The sequence below is a fragment of the Agelaius phoeniceus genome, chromosome 21 (assembly GCF_051311805.1).
Source record: "Agelaius phoeniceus isolate bAgePho1 chromosome 21, bAgePho1.hap1, whole genome shotgun sequence".
In the NCBI taxonomy this organism is placed as follows: Eukaryota; Metazoa; Chordata; class Aves; order Passeriformes; family Icteridae; genus Agelaius; species Agelaius phoeniceus.
In genome coordinates this window covers 2,224,229-2,241,164 of record NC_135285.1, presented here as the reverse complement: position 1 = coordinate 2,241,164, position 16,936 = coordinate 2,224,229, and positions in this window count along the sequence as shown.

Here is a 16,936-nt window from a genome sequence, read left to right as displayed (position 1 = left end):
TGTTTAATTAATCTCTTGTGGTCACACAGAGTCTCTATCGCTCTCTCTGTTGGCTCACACGGCACGGGAGGAGAGGCTGAGGAACAGGAGGAGTTAATCCCTTAAGCTGATCCCACTGCACAGGCGGGAAGGAAAGGGGGAAGGGGAGCTGCTCTGTCTCGCTGATGGCAGAAGATCGGGATTCCGAGGCAGTGAAACCGCTCAGGGTGCCCGGGGGCCGTGTCACACCCGGCCGGGCACAGGGCACAGCCCCGGGGCTGCGGCAGGGAACGAGGGACCTGCCCCAGGCCCCCCTGCCCGCAGCCTGCCAGGCTGTGTCCGGCAGCTGCAGCCCCAGGGACACCCGAGGAGTGCGACCCTGGCAGTGCCACCCGCGGCAGTGCCACCCCCGGCAGTGCCACCCCCGGCAGTGCCACCGAACCAGCTCCAGCTGCGGCCCGGGGCTCAGGCAGGAGCCACGATTTCACTCGCTGCCAACGGGAGCGTGTGAAAGAGTCAGAGCTCTTCAGGAAATAGAATCACGGAAATTTTAGGTTGGAAAATGCCTCTAAAGTCACCGAGTCCAACCACTCACCCAGCGCTGCCACGGCCACCATGTCCCCAGGTGCCACATCCACAGGACTTTGAAATCCTCCGGGGATGGTGCCTTCACCACCTCCCTGGGCAGCCTATTCCAGTCCTTGACACCCTTCGAGAGAAGCAATTTTCCCTCATATCCAACCTAAACTTCCCCTGGAGCAGCCTGGGACCATTTCCTACTGTCTCACCAAGATACCGGCGGGAAGCAGAGCACAACAAAACACGAATGTGGGAAAGCCCCAAAATCAGCTCCCAGGGTGCCGGAACTGGGGGGGAAACTGCCCATGGGCCAAGATCACCGCATTAAAGTGTTAAATTAACAATGTGAGGAATTTATACGAGTTAGAGAGCCAGCCGGGAGGGGCTAAGAGGGTGCTAATTAGTGTCCATCCCAAATACATAAGCAGGTGATCACCGGCATTTTAAGGCGCTTTTCCCTTTCAGGATGCCAAGGAAAAGATTCTGGAAGCCCAAGAGATCCCGTGGAGGGCCGGGAGCCCACCCTGCCCTGAGCTGGTGGCCGAGGGACAGAAACCCAGCGAGGCTGCGGCTCCTCGGACTGCGCGGAGCTGCTGGGAGCGGACGGGAAAATCCTCGGAATTCATCACCCCCAACCTCCGCCCGCCGAGACGGGCACCCCTGGGACAGGGACCGCTCTGAGCGCCAGCCCTGCCCGGGGGGAGCGCTGCCCATCCCTGCCCAAGCTCAAGGAGCGCCTGCATCCCGCAGCATCCTCCCCGCAGCCCTGGGAACGGCGGGACCCGCTGGCTCTGGAGCCGCTCTGGAGCCGCATCCTCGGGAGTTTTCTGGGGCTCCAGCGCCCTCTGCTCCGGCACGGGCAGAACTGAAACTCTGCTCACCCCACCCGGGCAGTGGGGCAGGGGCTGGAGGTGCCACCCTCCCACAGCCGCGGCCGGGGGTGGCTTCCCTCGGTGCCCCCTTGAATGTCACCTGCGGCTCTGCCCCGCTCACCCTGGCACCCAGCAGGGCGGCCTCGTCAAGGAGGAGGGTTTCTGTGTCAGACTTTGAAAGCACAATTATTTGCAAGGGAAATCTCCAGTGGAGGTGTCCCCCCAGGCGGGGACAGGGGCACCCGGGGCATCTCTGCTGCCAGCACGACTCTGGCTCCATCGGGAGCAGGACACTGTTGGGGAAGGTGAAACAGGAAAGCCTTATAAATAGGATTGTCTGGCAAAGGATTTTGAGAATATAGAAACTGTAAGCGAGATTGAAATGAAAGCAAGCTTTGAGATCCCTCAGTTACTGAACAACTGGAAAACAATGGTGTGGCCAGCTGAAGGTGATCCCCTTTTGATGGAACAACACCCTCTGCTTGCAGACAGGCCCAAGGGGCAGAGCAGACCCTGCCAGCTTGGCAGAAGGGGCCCAAAGAGGAGTTTGTAGGGTTTAAAATGTAACACAGGATGGTAATGGAATGATTCTGATAGGCTGTATGGAAATGCTGTAGGATTTGTATCTTGTACTGGATTGGTTAGTGAGAATCAGAGTATTCAACACAGAAAAAGATTTATGATATTGTAACAGGAACCTCTCTCTCTTACCCTTTTACTCTCTTATGCTTCTGCTCTCTTACCCTTTTACCCTCTCATCCTCTCTCCCCCTCTCTTCTCTCAGTCCTGCTCTGAGCTGTGCCTGGCAGCTCCCAGCAGGGCCCTGCACCCAGGCCCTTTGCAATAAACCCCAAGTTCCAGCCCTGGCTCCAGAGATCTCTGGTCTCTGTCCATCCCCACCATCCTACCCCCCGATGCTCCTACAGGACACGGCCCCAGGAGTGGCGCTGGAGGGAGGAGTTGCCAGCTCTGCCACCCTGGGCATGGCCACACACGGCTCCCCTGGGTGTTCACAGGGGGATTTGCTCCCTTTCTGCCCATTCTCCCCAGCCCTGGGACAGGCAGGAGCAGGAGCAGGGCCCCCACTGCCCACCCTGAGCTCCTCCTCCTGGAGGGAAACTTCTGGTGGAAGCTTTGTGCCTTCAAGTCTTGAGAGCAGCTGTGCAGGGAGAACATCTGAGCATCTCCACCCAAATCTGTACACCAAGTTTCCAACAGAAACTTTCCCTCCATCTCTAGCCCCCTCCTCTGTTGATGCCTGGATGCCCCCAGCCTTCCCCAGGCCAGGAGAATCGGTCACAGCCTCAGCCAGGGACACTCAGGGCTCATGAGGCATTTCCCTTCCACCAGGTGCACCCTGCCAGGAGCTCCTGATGCTCTGAAACAGAGGCACCACCAGCTCCTCTGACCCAGAAAACCTGAGAACAACCTCGAGCAGAGAGCAAATAAATTAAGATTCAATAAATAAGCACGATAGGAACAGTTCAGAGTGCACAGCCATGCCCTGCTGGGTGGTAAAGTTTCACCTTTCTTCATATTTCCCTCAGTTTTCCCCAGATAATCTCTTTGTTAGACACTTATCTCTTCCTTTATACCCAGTACATGCTCAGACTGGGCTCCCAAAGTTCAAACAACAAGAAAACTAAAGAAAAAACCTGAAATGTTGCTATTTACACATACACGTATATAAAATATATAATATTACACATGTTAATATGTATAATAAATAAATAATATTTATTTATATATATGACATATAATATATAATAGATAATAGATAATATAGAATATATAATACATTATATATAATATATAATATACAATATATAATATATAGTATATAATAGATGATAATATATAATATGTAATAGATAATATAATATCTTATATTATATATTATTATATATAATATAATGTAATATATATAATATATGTTATATATTATTATGTATTATATATTATATGAATATATATTTATCTATATATTTATTTATATATTACATATATTATATATTATACATCTATAATGTATAATATAATACATATCTATGCTATATATTATACAACTATAGTATATATATATTACATATATACACTATATATATGTAGATGTGTATTTATGTGTTCATAGCCTGGATTCTGCCAGGCCAGGCCAGGTTTCCCCTCAGAGCTGACAGGGGGCTGGCAGCACTCCCCATGGCAGGGCTGTTTGGAGGAGGGACAGCCCCAAATCCCCTTGAGCAGCTTCCATAAAACCCTGCTGGGTGCCAGGCAGGCCCTGGGGACACTGGGGCAGCAGCAGAGCCCTCAGGCAGGGCCATCACAGGTGGCACTGGGGCCAGCAGGTGAGCAGGGCCTGCTGCCACCCCCAGCACGGGGACACGGGGAGGTGGCACCTCAGGAGCACGGCTGCTGATTTCTGCTGCACTCAGGACTCTCCAAAGGCATCATTTATCTGCATTACTGAGAGGGCTTAATTATTCCTCCTCACATCAGAGGAGACACTGAGAGCTCCTATTGCTGAGAAAATCATTTTAATCAGCAAACAGAGCACACTGCCACCACCAAACATTTATTTCTTCAGATGGCTGAAGAGTTGATGTTTCCAACCTCGCTGGGTACAGCTGCCTGTGCCTCAACTGCACAGGCTGGCCCCAAAAGGAGGGAAAAACTGCCCAAATGCAGCAGAGCTGAGCAAGCTTTTTGCAGGGAGTGCTGCAGGAGAGGCCCAGCAATGCCAGAAAATGGGACATGATAGGAAGAAACCACAGCTGACAATTTCACAGCACAAGAACTGGCAAGAACAGGGGTTAAAAACAATAAATAAAGTGAAGGGAAGCAGATTTAGGACCAGGAGGGCCATTTTCTTGTCTCAGCTTTGGCAGCAAGTGGAGCCCAGTGGTCAGAGAGGGGCCTTGAAGGGATCTGGCAGCTTTTCACTAAACCCACTGCCAGCTTCTGGAACACAAACACACTCTCAAGGGCCCTAAAGCATTTCCATCCTTAAAAACTCAGGCAAAGCTTTAGGAAGTGGTTGCAGCCCTGTGGGATTTCCACAACCACCTCAGCAAGAGGCACCCAAGTCCTGGAGCTCCAAGGCTTCTTACATCTCACCGCAGTTTCTGCAGGACAAAAATGAATGTAATTCAGAAAAGCTGTGGGATTCCAAAGGGAGGTCACATGCATTTTTAAAGGTTCAGTTCAAGCCCATGCTTGCATTATTATTTTCATTGCAAAGCAAATTCCATTAGATTATTTCTCCTGTGCCATCTCTTGGTTTTCTGCAATTGCAGAAATTCTCCACGGTCGTAAAATAACAAAAAAACTCTATTATGGTCTAAACTAAAAAATTCCAAACCCCACAAATTGAAAAACAAGTGAATCCCAACATCTGGGAAATGATTGCCTCTGATTCTTTTGATTTAGAATATTGAACACTCATTTTATTAAAACAATACTATATTACATTATAACTATATTAAAGAGAGATTTATATTATATTATATTATATTATATTATATTATATTATATTATATATATTATATATTATATATTATATATTATATATTATATATCATATATCATATATCATATATCATATATCATATATCATATATCATATCATATAATATCATATATTATATTTGCTACTAACTAAAAATCTTGTGACTGTAGACTGACAGTCTACACAGTTTGGACTTGTTAGTTTAATTAACATAAATAATTTCTACTAGAATTTAATTACTAAGTCTTTTTAGGTAAACAATTTTTTTAACACATTTTACATGTGTAAAACACTAGGAGCAGCAAGCAGAGATAAAAATTGTTTTCTCTCTGTGCTTCTCTAGGAAAAAACTTGAGAGAGAGAATTATGTCTGTTCAGAGAATGTAAATGCTACACCCACAGCCTCTGTCTCTCTCCTTGGCACTTTCCCCATCTCAATCTGCTGGACTTGGACTTTTCCTGGAGGAAGAAAGCTGGAAAATCCAAGGAGAGCTGGTGCTGCTGGCCCACCTGGGCAGGAGCCCATCCAGCACAGGCACTTTCTCTCTGCTTTTCAAGCCCAGTTTTCTTGAAGATCCAAGAAACCTCTGTGATCCTCAGATCAAATATTCCTTCAGTGAGCTTTGGATGCAGCCAGGGCTGCTCCTCTCCCCAGGCTGGATTTTTGCCTCTCCCTCGTGTTGAGTGATGGTGTTTGCTGTTCCTTGGAGAAATCCAGATGTACAGCCAGGATTTGCAGCCCTGGCATCTCTGCCAGTTAAACACTGTAATTACAGCTCCCAATTCTTCAGGGGAGGGACAGCTTCCCTGCCAGGGAACGGGGATTTCAGAATGCACTTGACATCCTCTCCTGGAATGGGAGAATTAGAGGGATGGACTGGAAATGAGAATTGCTCAGCTCCCTGCACTGCCACCACCCCATGGGTCATTTGTCCAGTGAGAAATGAGGCCAAAACCACCAGGAGCAGGGGTCAGTGGATCACCAGAAGGGTTTGGTGGGAACAGAGTGAGTTCTTTACAATTTAGAGCAGCAAGGACAGAGTTCAGAGCCCTGGCAGCTCCTGCTGGAGCAGGACTTGGGGAGCTGGGCAAAGGTGGTGGCACCTCCTGCACAGGCAGCAAGGTTGTGGCAGTGACCTCAAAACACCCCTGACAAGTCCCCATTGGTTTGGGGGGCTGAGCTGAGAGGGGACAAAGGGGAAGGGACCATCCTTGTGCTCCCAAAGCTGCCAGGATCACTCCCTGCTCCCAAAGAGCCCCTCAGGCAGGATTTGGGGGGGACACAGCCCAGGTGAGCCCCACTGAGCACGGCACAAGCAGGGCAGGAAAAGGGAGCACAGCATGGAACAGGCAGCCAGAGCCACACAAGCTGATTCTGCTGTCCAGGGAGCAGCTCACCTCACAGGAAAGGTGTTCCCAAAAGCTGGAAGAGCTGGGAGCAGCAAGAATTGAATCCCAGCAGCAGCAAAGGGCTCAGACTGGGGCAGTCACCTGTGAAACCAATCCCACATAAACCAGCAAACATCCCTGAGACTGATTCACCCTGCCTGGGAAGAGGAAATCTGAGAGGAATGTGACCATTTTGCCCACACTGAGGTGTCAACCCCTGCTGGGATGGGGGACAGCCCTGCAGGATATTTGGGAACATTTCTGCTCTTCCATTTACACCCAGCTCCAGCAGCCTCCCCTGCAAACAGCAGGTCCAGCCCATGCTCACACTGCCTGTGGTCCTCCTCCCTCCAGTTCTGAACATTTCCAAGGGCCTTGTTCATTTTATAGGTGACCAGAACAGCAATAACAACAACAACACATCAGTGTTGTAATCAGAAATTGGTTGCTTGCTCTAGTCCTGAAGCATTCAGTAACACCCAGTATCTGAGCAGCCCAGTCACTGTTTAGAATATTTCTCTTTAGTGGGTCTGTACTGTTCCTATTTCAGAAGTTTATGAAAGGATTAGTTCTTGGGAACAGCTGCATTTCTCACTTCACTGAGAAATAAACACATCAGGCTGGCTCTGCAAGAGGCACAAAAGCAAAAGAGCTCAGACCTTCCCAGGGGCTGCTCCCTCTCATCCCACCTTGGCTCTACAAGGCCCTGCTCAGGAAGTGATTGGGGTTTGGGACTGATCCCAAATATCATGGGATCATAGAATGTCACAGTGCTTTGGGATGGAAGGGACCTAAAAATTCATCCCATCCCATCCCATGCCATGGCAGGGACACCTCCCTCTGTCCCAGGTGCTCCCAGCCCTGTCCAGCCTGGCCTTGGGCACTGCCAGGGATCCAGGGGCAGCCCCAGCTGCTCTGGGCACCTGTGCCAGGGCCTGCCCACCCTCCTAGAATGATTTTTTCTCATATCCAGCTGAATTTACTCTTTTCAGTTAGAAGCCATTGGGCTGTATCCTCATTTCTTCCCTTGTTGCCCTCTCCTCTTGTTATTTCCTGAAGGAACAGCCAGAAATAACCTTTGCCAGGCCCCTTGGGCTGTCAGGGACTTGCAGGACACAGCCCCTGTGAGGCTGCAATCCAGCAAGTGTTTGGCACCTCAGATCTGGGGAGTGGGGGGGAATTTTCCTGGGCTGTGAATAAAAACAGCTGCTTAATTAAGCCCTGGATATTGATTTCATTTTCATCCTATTAACTGCCTTGCCCTACATGGGTTTGCAACACTCTGTAGGATTCCCCTTGCCCCCACTCTGTGTAGACACAAATTGCCAAGATAAAAAAGCTTCATTAGTCCCATCTACTCTTCAAGCACCCATTTCTTTATATTTTTTTTTGCTTTCAAGTGCTCATAAAAGAGGCTCCTTGACAGCTTCCAGACCTGCATCTCTCCAGCAGAGCGAAGATTCATGAACCAAGATCAAGAGCCCAGCTACTTTGCAAAGAGAAGGAAGGGGAAAAGCCTCTGCAGAACCCCTAAAAAACCCAATTCTGGGTTCCTTCACATGTGGGGAGGTGGAGGTCTCAGAACAGCAAAACCCCCCAGCTAATGGCACTTGAGGATCTTTTTTTGCTGTTAAGCAGCAGCAACAATTTGGTTTTAAGCCCTGAGCCCCAGCAGAGCCTGAGTAGCTCTGGGCTGGGTCACCCTGGGTGGGAGCTGCCTTTGCTGCTCAGAGAAAATCCAGGATTTTTGTGTTCCCCCCCACAGACACAGAGAGGGGAGAAGCCTCGAAGGGAGAAGGGAGAGAGAAATATCAAATTAGAGAACAAAAACACAGAAACATGGAAAAGAGGAGAAGATGATAGATCAAGCAGAAAACCAGAGTTTTCCATTATGCTCAAAAACAAAGGCACCAAAAGATTTGGGAGTTTTCTCCCAGAGGTTTTTGAATCAGTGACCATAAACCTCATGAACTTACACAGACACAGGCTGTGACCCAAGGAATTCATAATCAAAATCAAGATTTTCAACCAAGAAGGAAAACAAGAGGGAAGATGTTTTCAGACAAGAGGCATGGGAAGCTATTAAAACATTTGGAGGAGAGGGAAAAAAACCAACCCACAACAATTTTTGAATCTTTATTGTCACTTTTTCGGGATGTCACAGGAGGGGACTGAAGGAATGAGAATGGTTTGGAAGCTCAGGGAAGATGTTCCCTGCAGGAACAGGGATGGATTTGTGGGGCTGCTCTGTGCAGGGCCAGGAGCTGGACTTTGGTGATCCTTGTGGGTCCCTCCCAGCTCAGGACATTCTGTGATTCTGGCAGAGATTTGGGGAGGATAAAACCCAGACAGAGCTGCAAAGCACTTCCCAAACCTCCACGTGCTTGAGCTTCCTTTGATTTTGAGCTGAAATCTCAGGAATTTTTAGCACTCAGTGATGAGTAAATATTCCTGAGATCCAAATCTGGGCATGGCCCTGAAATGCAGCTGGAGAAAGCAAAGAGCCTGGCACTTGTTGGTCTCAATAGCAGGGGCAGCTACTTGGAGAGTCAAAGAAGAATAATCAATAACCTGAAGAGTGAAATTAAGTTTCTCTACCACAAATGTCTGGCTTTAAAGCACGGGGCTGATCTCCAGCCTTCTGGTTAAGCTTCACTTTGGGATCTGGGTTGTTTTTCCACAGCAGAGCTGAGCTGGATCATTTGCCCCATTCCAGGCACTGCTTTGATGTTTACACTGATTTAGGAATTAGCCTGGAAATCATTTTATGTGCCAAGGGAAGTGGCTGCAGGAGAGGTACCCAAGCTCTGCTTCACAGTCCAGATTCTTCCTTCTCTGTTCTGTTTCAAGAAGTAAAGCTCAATCACATCAAACCAGGCTCTCCTCAGGTCCAGTCCAGCCCTCAGCATCCCAGACATTCCCTGGAGCTGTGGGAGGATCTCAGCCCTGCAGATCCCTACACCAGGCAACACTTACTCCAACTGAATTAGCCAGAAAGGTCTGGAATGGTTAATTGGAATTATTTAGCCATAATGTTTTGCCCATCTCCTCCTCCTCTGCCTGGTGTGGTGTTCTCCAAATTGAATTCCTTTAACAGACTCCAATATGCAGCAAAACTGTTGGTCCAGAGAAATGTTTCAGTTGGGGGGTGGCAGGGGGGCTCCCAGGGACCCCTTTTGTGTCCCCCTGCTCTGCCAGCACCAGGAATGGCAAGGGGAGATTCCTTCAGTGCAGGGCTGTGGGGTGAGAACCCAGCTGGGGCAGGATCAGCACCAGGAGCCCCCTGGGACCTGCACTGTCAGAGGGTCGGGGGGTAGGATGGTGGGGATGGATGGAGATGAGAGATCTCTGGAGCCAGGGCTGGAACTTGGGGTTCATTGCAAAGGGCCTGGGGGCAGGGCCCTGCTGGGAGCTGCCAGGCACAGCTCAGAGCAGGCCTGAGAGAAGAGAGGGGAGAGAGGATGAGAGAGAGAGAGAGTAAAAGGGTAAGAGAGCGAGGTTCCCGTTACAATACAATAAATCTTCTTCTGTGTTGAATATTCTGATTCTCACTAACCAATCCAGTACAATACACAAATCCTACAGCATTTCCATACAGCCTATAAGAATCATTACATGACCATCCTGTGTTACATTTTAAACCCTACAAACTCCTCTTTGGGCCCCTTCTGCCAAGCTGGCAGGGTCTGCTCTGCCCCTTGGGCCTGTCTGCAAGCAGAGGGTGTTGTTCCATCAAAAGGGGATCACCTTCAGCTGGCCACACCATTGTTTTCCAGTTCTTCAGTAACTGAGGGATCTCAGAGCTTGCTTTCATTTCAATCTCACTTATAGTTTCTATATTCTCAAAATCTTTTGCCAGTCAATCACATTTATAAGGCTTTCCTGTTTCATCTTCCCCAACACTGCACCTCCCTTCCCACTGCACATCCAGGAACATCTGAGCTGGCAGAACCACAGAACACCCTGAGCTGGGAGGGACCCACCAGGATGTAGCCACATTTCTCTTCATAGAGAGGCTTCACAGAGAAAAGCAAGACTTCCCAAGAATATTTCTGAGATTCACATTCTCTGAAATACTCTTGGGAACTCGTGCCTTGCTTTTCTCTGGGAAGGGAAATGTGGCAACACCAGGATCCCCCAGGCCAGCCCCTGTCCCTGCCCAGCCCCTGTCCCAGCAAGCCCAGCCTGGGCATCCCTGGCAGCGCTGCCCAAAGGCTCCTGGAGCTCTGGCAGCCTCGGGGCCGTGCCCATTCCCTGGGGAGCCTGGGCAGTGCCAGCACCCTCTGGGGGAAGAACCTTGCCCTGAGCTCAGCCTGAGCCTCCCAAAGCTTAACCAACCCCCACAGCCCTTGTGTGGCCCATAATTTGTGAAGAATTATGGAAGCCTTGCAAATAACTGGGAAAAGCTGATTTTCCTTAGGCCAGTAGACCTTGAGCTCCAGACACCACCCAAACCACGGCAGATTTTTTCCTCAGGGGAAGTTTCCACTCAAAGGACAAACACAGAGACAGCAAACAGCCCCTTCCTGCACAGCACAGGGCTGGCAAAGAGCAGAGGTGCAATGCCAGCCACAGGGGCTGTCACCTCCCAGGGGTGTGGACACAACCTCATTGTGAGGTGCTCCAGAGGCTTAAAGGCAAAGCTTTGCACAGAGAAACCCTGAAAACATCAGCCCCCAAGGCAGAGGATGCTGTTTGAGGAGATGGCTCACCTCTGACAGCACTTCTGGGGGCCCTGTGATGCAGGAGGGCCCAGCACAGCAGCTGGGAGGGCATTGAGCATCCCAGGTACACCCAGGTCCATCCCAGATCTATGCCAGGTCCATCCAAGGTCCATCCAAGTCATCCCAGGTTCATCCAGGTCTATCCAGGTCCATCCCAGGTCCACCCAGGTCCATCCCAGGTCCATCCCATTTACACCCAGGTCCATCTCAGGTCCATCCAAGGTCCATCCCAGTCTATCCCAGTTCCATTCCAGTCTATCCCATTTACACCCAGGTCCATCCCAGGTCCATCCAGGTCCACCCAGAGCCCCGAAGCCCAGCCAGCCCCTGGGTTTTACAGCCCCTTCAGCAGCAGATTCACTGCACAGAGACATCAGGATGGAAGGTCCCAGCTAATCTGGTGCTCTTTTCCCTCATTACAACAGCACTTCCATAAAAAATATCAACTGAGAATAAATATCTTGAAACAATTGAGGATGTTTTCCAAGGTAGTTTTACAGCAGCAGCTTGGTCCTCTCACAAACTGATACTAAACCAGATTTGCTCTTTATCTCCCCTCGTATCTTTCCAAGTTTTCCTCCCAAATCCCTGATTTTCTACTGTCTCCATGTCTGGTAGGGAAGTTCTCCTCTCCTGAGCATGTCCAGGACCCAGCACCTCATTAACTGTTAATGATTTGGTGAGGGTATCAAACCCAGAAGCCCAAAGCACCACACAACCCGTGGGGAAATTATATTTAGATTTAGATTTAATATCTAGATTTAGATGTAGATTTAGAATTAGGTATTTACATATGTTTATATTTTAGATATTTATATTTATCTATTTATATTAATTGTTGTAGTTAGTTATAGTTTTTATAGTAGTTATAATTATCGTTAGTTATAATTAGTTATAGTTAGTTATAGTTATAACTAAGTTATAGTTATAGTTATATAGTTATAGTTATAGTTATAGTTATAGTTATAGTTATAGTTAGTTATAACTAAGTTATAGTTATAGTTAGTTATAGTTATATAGTTATAGCTAGTTATCGTTATGACTGTTATAGTTATAGTTATAGTTATAGTTAGTTATAACTAAGTATAGTTATAGCTATAGTTAGTTATAGTTATATATAGTTATAGTTATACTTAGTTATAGTTATAGTTAGTTATAGTTATAGTTATAGTTATAGTTATTTATAGTTAGTTATAGTTATAGTTATATAGTTATAGTTATATAGTTATAGTTATAGTTATAGTTAGTTATAACTAAGTTATAGTTATAGTTAGTTATAGTTATAGTTAGTTATAGTTAGTTATAGTTATAGTTATAACTGAGTAATAGTTATAGTTATAATTATAGTTACAGTTATAGTTATATCATTTCTCTAGTGAAACTGAGACAGAGAGATCTCCCAGCCACTGAGGTTTGCTGTGTGGAGGGTGCCCAGGAGGATTCAGAGCACGAATTAGAGCTCTCCAAGAACACCTGAAACATCCCAAACCTTCCTGGGGGTGAGTGAGGAGCCAGGGAGGGAATTGCAGATCCAGCCCCGGCCCCAGCAGCCCCGGGGCAGGGAGGGTCAGGGCGCACCCGGGTCTCCCAATTTAACACCAGGTGAGTCCAGGCTGAGCATTTACACCCAAATGAAGGGCGGGGAGAGCTCAGGCACAGCCTGCATCAGCACCAAGCTGCCCGAATTCGCTTTTGCCTCCCACTAAAATCCATCATTTTGGCTTTTCCCCCCCGGTCCCTGGGCACACTCTGGGCTCTGGCGCTGACATCAAATCCCTGCGGGCTCCTGACCCCTCCTGCTCCCCACAGAGCTCCGGGGGTTTGCACTGGTAGGAAAATCAATCCACGAACACCTGAGGGTTATGTCCAAAAAGGAGACAGAGGAGTCCTTTGACTTTATTCCAATAAAGGGAGAGGCCATGGGCATTCCCCTGGGGTCTCTCGAATTTTTGGAGGACACAGCCTCCCTTTTTATCCCAATTTCCCAGCCACATTTCCCTTCTCTCTTTCCCCATTTCTTGAGAGGTTCAGACTTCCCAGAACACCTGATACCAAAGGTTTCCCTCTAATGTATAACCCTCCCTTTTCATTTTTAATTCTTACAGAATTTAGGGTTTTCCCCCATTCTTTCTTTCATCTCTCAATGTCCAATTTAATTTATCAGCAAACCTAAAGTTTATTTGTAAAAGCAAATATCTTTTTCCATTCATCAGTCAGTGGAATCCTTCCCATTGTCTCTTTTATCTCTCAGTGCTGGTTTTATCTACCAGCAGCCCCACAGCTTGTTTGGAAAGACAAATCCCTCAATCCTCTCAATACCAGGGCAGAAAAGCAGCTCCCTGCAGCAGGAGGGAAACTCGGGCATCAGGAGAACAAAACGCTGCAGAAGTTCCTCAACTTCTTCCAGCTCAAGCCTGTGTCAAAGGGATTTTCACAATCTAAATGAGAATATCCTCCCCATTCCCCTTTTATTCATTTATAAAGTCACTTTGCTAATGGTGCAGGCCGTGTTTGCTGCTCACCAACTCCCAAGCAATTTATTCCAGCTATTTTCCCCCAACAGCTGCACAACCAGAGAGAAATTCTCTTCCCAGCAGAGGCAGGAGAAAAGGATATTTGTCTTATTATGTCTGGGTAAAGCTTATCTGCTTATTTGCTGCTCAGAATTGTATTTACAGAGCACAACAAAGGCAAAGCCAAGTGCACTAATTGCTGCTGCTCAGGTAGAATATTTTCTGCTCACCCTGAGCCCTGCATCAGTGGGGCTTCATACTTTATCTAGCACGAGTGAGCTGCACAGAGGGGTTTTATTATTCACCCATCACTGCTGTTTCATTGCCTCTGTATCTTCTGAAAGGAGGGAGAAAAACCTCAATGATTTCTTGCTTTTCAAACCAGGATTGCTGAGGGGTTTTTTTTGCCGAGCTTATTGCACGTTGCAGACAAATAAATCACCATTTAAATCAGCCTCATTCTGAGCACACAGATGGAGGCTCCTCCAGAGGGGAAGCTCTCCATATCCAGGTGCTTTCCATCCTCCTCTCAGTGGGCTCCACATTCCCTGGCTCCCAAGGGATGAGCACAGAGCAAAAAGCAAACCCACAGAAGGCAAAAATTCCAGCCCCCAAATGGTTTTGTTTTCTATCTGATCAACACCAAAAATCCTCATTTTACCTCTGCTCCAGCTTATTGGGTTACAGAGCATCTCCCCAGGGCTTTGTGCACACAGCAGAGCCCAGGTCAGGCCCCAGCCCCCAGCACTGGGGGTTATGGCCTGGAAGGGGGGCTGGAAATGGGGTAAATTGTCACTGTAGGACACAAAATAACACAATGTGGACACACTGCTCTTTCTAGGTAAAAATAGACTTTTTAATTTCTGACTCTAACATTTATAGATTCCCAAAAGTGACAGTGGATTGGAGGGTGACAGTGCCACCTCTCCAATGGCCCTGGACAAACCAACAGTCCATCAAATTTCTCCTCCTCCATAAAAGAATGCAAAACAATGAGTTATTTACAGAAAGTGTGTGAGGAAGTTCATTACAAGAATGTAAACATCAGAAGGCTTAGAAAATCTTAAAAAATCAAGTGAATTGGCCTGAATGTAGTGACAGTAAATTGGCCTGAAAAGAGGACCAGGGGGTGACACTTCCCCTGCCCCCCTTTCCCTTTGGGAAAAGCATCCCAAATGCAGAATGCAGCCTTTGCCATGCCCACAGCTCCCTGCACCTCCTGGACATTGACTCATCCCAAAGGCTCTGCTGGGCTCTCAGGAATTCTGTGGCTTCTGCCAACCCCCGAGGGAGGGGCAGGGAGGATCCATGTGCAGCCCTGTCTGTCCCTGCAGAGTCACAGACCTGCAGCAGCAAATGGCAAATGTGCCACAGCAGCCCTTCCTAATGCCATCTCCTGTCACCCTTGGCAGAGTGCAGAGCTCCAAGGGTTTACACAAAGCCTGGCTTTGCCAAGGCCCTGCTCCCAGCAGGGCAGCTGGGACACTTTGTAATGGGGAATTTAATCCCAGCTCAACACCAGGCTCAGGTGGCTTCACTGGTGTAAGAGCCAAAATGAGGGATGCAGGATTCCAGGGGCTCTCCAAAATGCAGTTTATTGTATACAAAATGCAGTTTATTGTATCCAAAATGCAGTTTATTGTATCCAAGGTGTCACAGCAGTCCAGGGTCATGGGTGACAGAGCTGTGCCCACAGCTGTCAGCTCCAGCTGCAGGCAGGCCTGGAGACCCTTTGGGTTTGGTTACAATGCATTATAGACTTTTCTTTTGGTTACAATGCATTCTATACTTTTCTTTTGGTCACAATGCATTCTAGACTTTTCTTTTGGTTACAATGCATTCTATACTTTTCTTTGCTGAGCATCTTCATACAGCAGAACCAATCTATACCTTAACTATTATCTACAGCCTATCATAACTACTATAATTACCATATTCATGTTACTGTTCTCCAATCACTCAAAGTTAGCACATTACAGTTTAAGCTAGGAGTTGTTTTTCAGTTTTCTTGCAGTGGAAAATTCTGAGACCTTTTTCTACTTGTAACTTTGCTGCCTTGTTTGCCTGTGCTCTCTTTCTGCTTGGTAAAAACATCTTGTTTGGGGTGGGTTTATCCTTTGCTCTAAGCCATAAAACCCCTTCTAACTAACACAGCCTTTGCCTCCTTGGTTATCCAGTGAGACTGGCCCAGAAATTCTTTTCTTCTGTATCAAAACTTGCTTCCATCTCTATTCCTTCATCAGACTCTACATTTGAACATCTTTCTGCTAAGCACCCATATCTGTGAGACTTTCTTGTCAAACTTTCATCCTTCCCAACACACTGGCAATCCCCAGGGCAGGTCTGGGACCTTGATCTCTCCAGGAGCAAGGAGGGAGAGGAGCTGCTGCACAAACCCCACCTTTGCTGGTGCTGATTGGGTGTAAAATGCTGGGGACACCCTCGTGCCTGAGCTTCCTTCCTCCCACCCATCCCAGGGGGCTGCTGGGTCCTGTCACAGACTCATTTTATGAAAAATCCTTTCCTTAGGATTTTTTTCTCCTGAGAAGCTGAGAGGCCTCAGGAACAAAATGTAACCAATGGTTATCTGCTGCTGTGGAATGCAACAGGTGCATCTGGGATTGGGCTCATGTGGTTGTTTCTAATTAATGGCCAATCACAGTCAGCTGGCTCAGACTGTCTGGTCAGTCACAAGATTTTATTATCATTCCATTCCACTTCTTTCCTTTCAAGCCTTCTGATGAATTTCTTTCTTCTATTCTTTTTAGCATAATTTTAATATATCATTCTCTTTTAATATAATATATATCATAAAATAATAAACCATCCTTCTGAAACAGAGTCAAGATTCTCATCTCTTCCCTCATCCTGGGACCCCTGTGAACACCAGAGGCTCCCTCTGATGCTGAGAGGTGACCCAGGTGCCACTCCCTGGCCGGGTGCTGTCCCCTCCTGTGGCACACAGGGACCTCCAGCAAGAGCCTGTGTGTGTCCCCAGTGCCACCAGCAAAGGGGGAGCCCCAGTAGATCCCTAACCCAGTCCTGAGGGGCTGAGCCCTCTTTAATGACTCTCACAGTGGTTAAATAGAGATTAAAGGCAGAGAGGAGCAGAAACTCCAGTGTGGGGCTGAGCCTGTGCAACCTCCCCTCCCCAGGTGAGGCACACTTTCCCCACAGGCAGCACCCAGCAATATTTGCTTTTTCTGGGCATTCAGGCCATTTCTGGCCTGAGGAAGGGACAGGGAGGCTGAACCTGACCTCCTCTGGCACCAGCTCCTGTCCCCTCATCACTGCCATCCCTCCTGCAGCCTTAAACTTGAGCCTCAGGCTGGTTCTGTCTCTCCCAGCCAGGACATGGAGGCCTTGCCCTTCCTC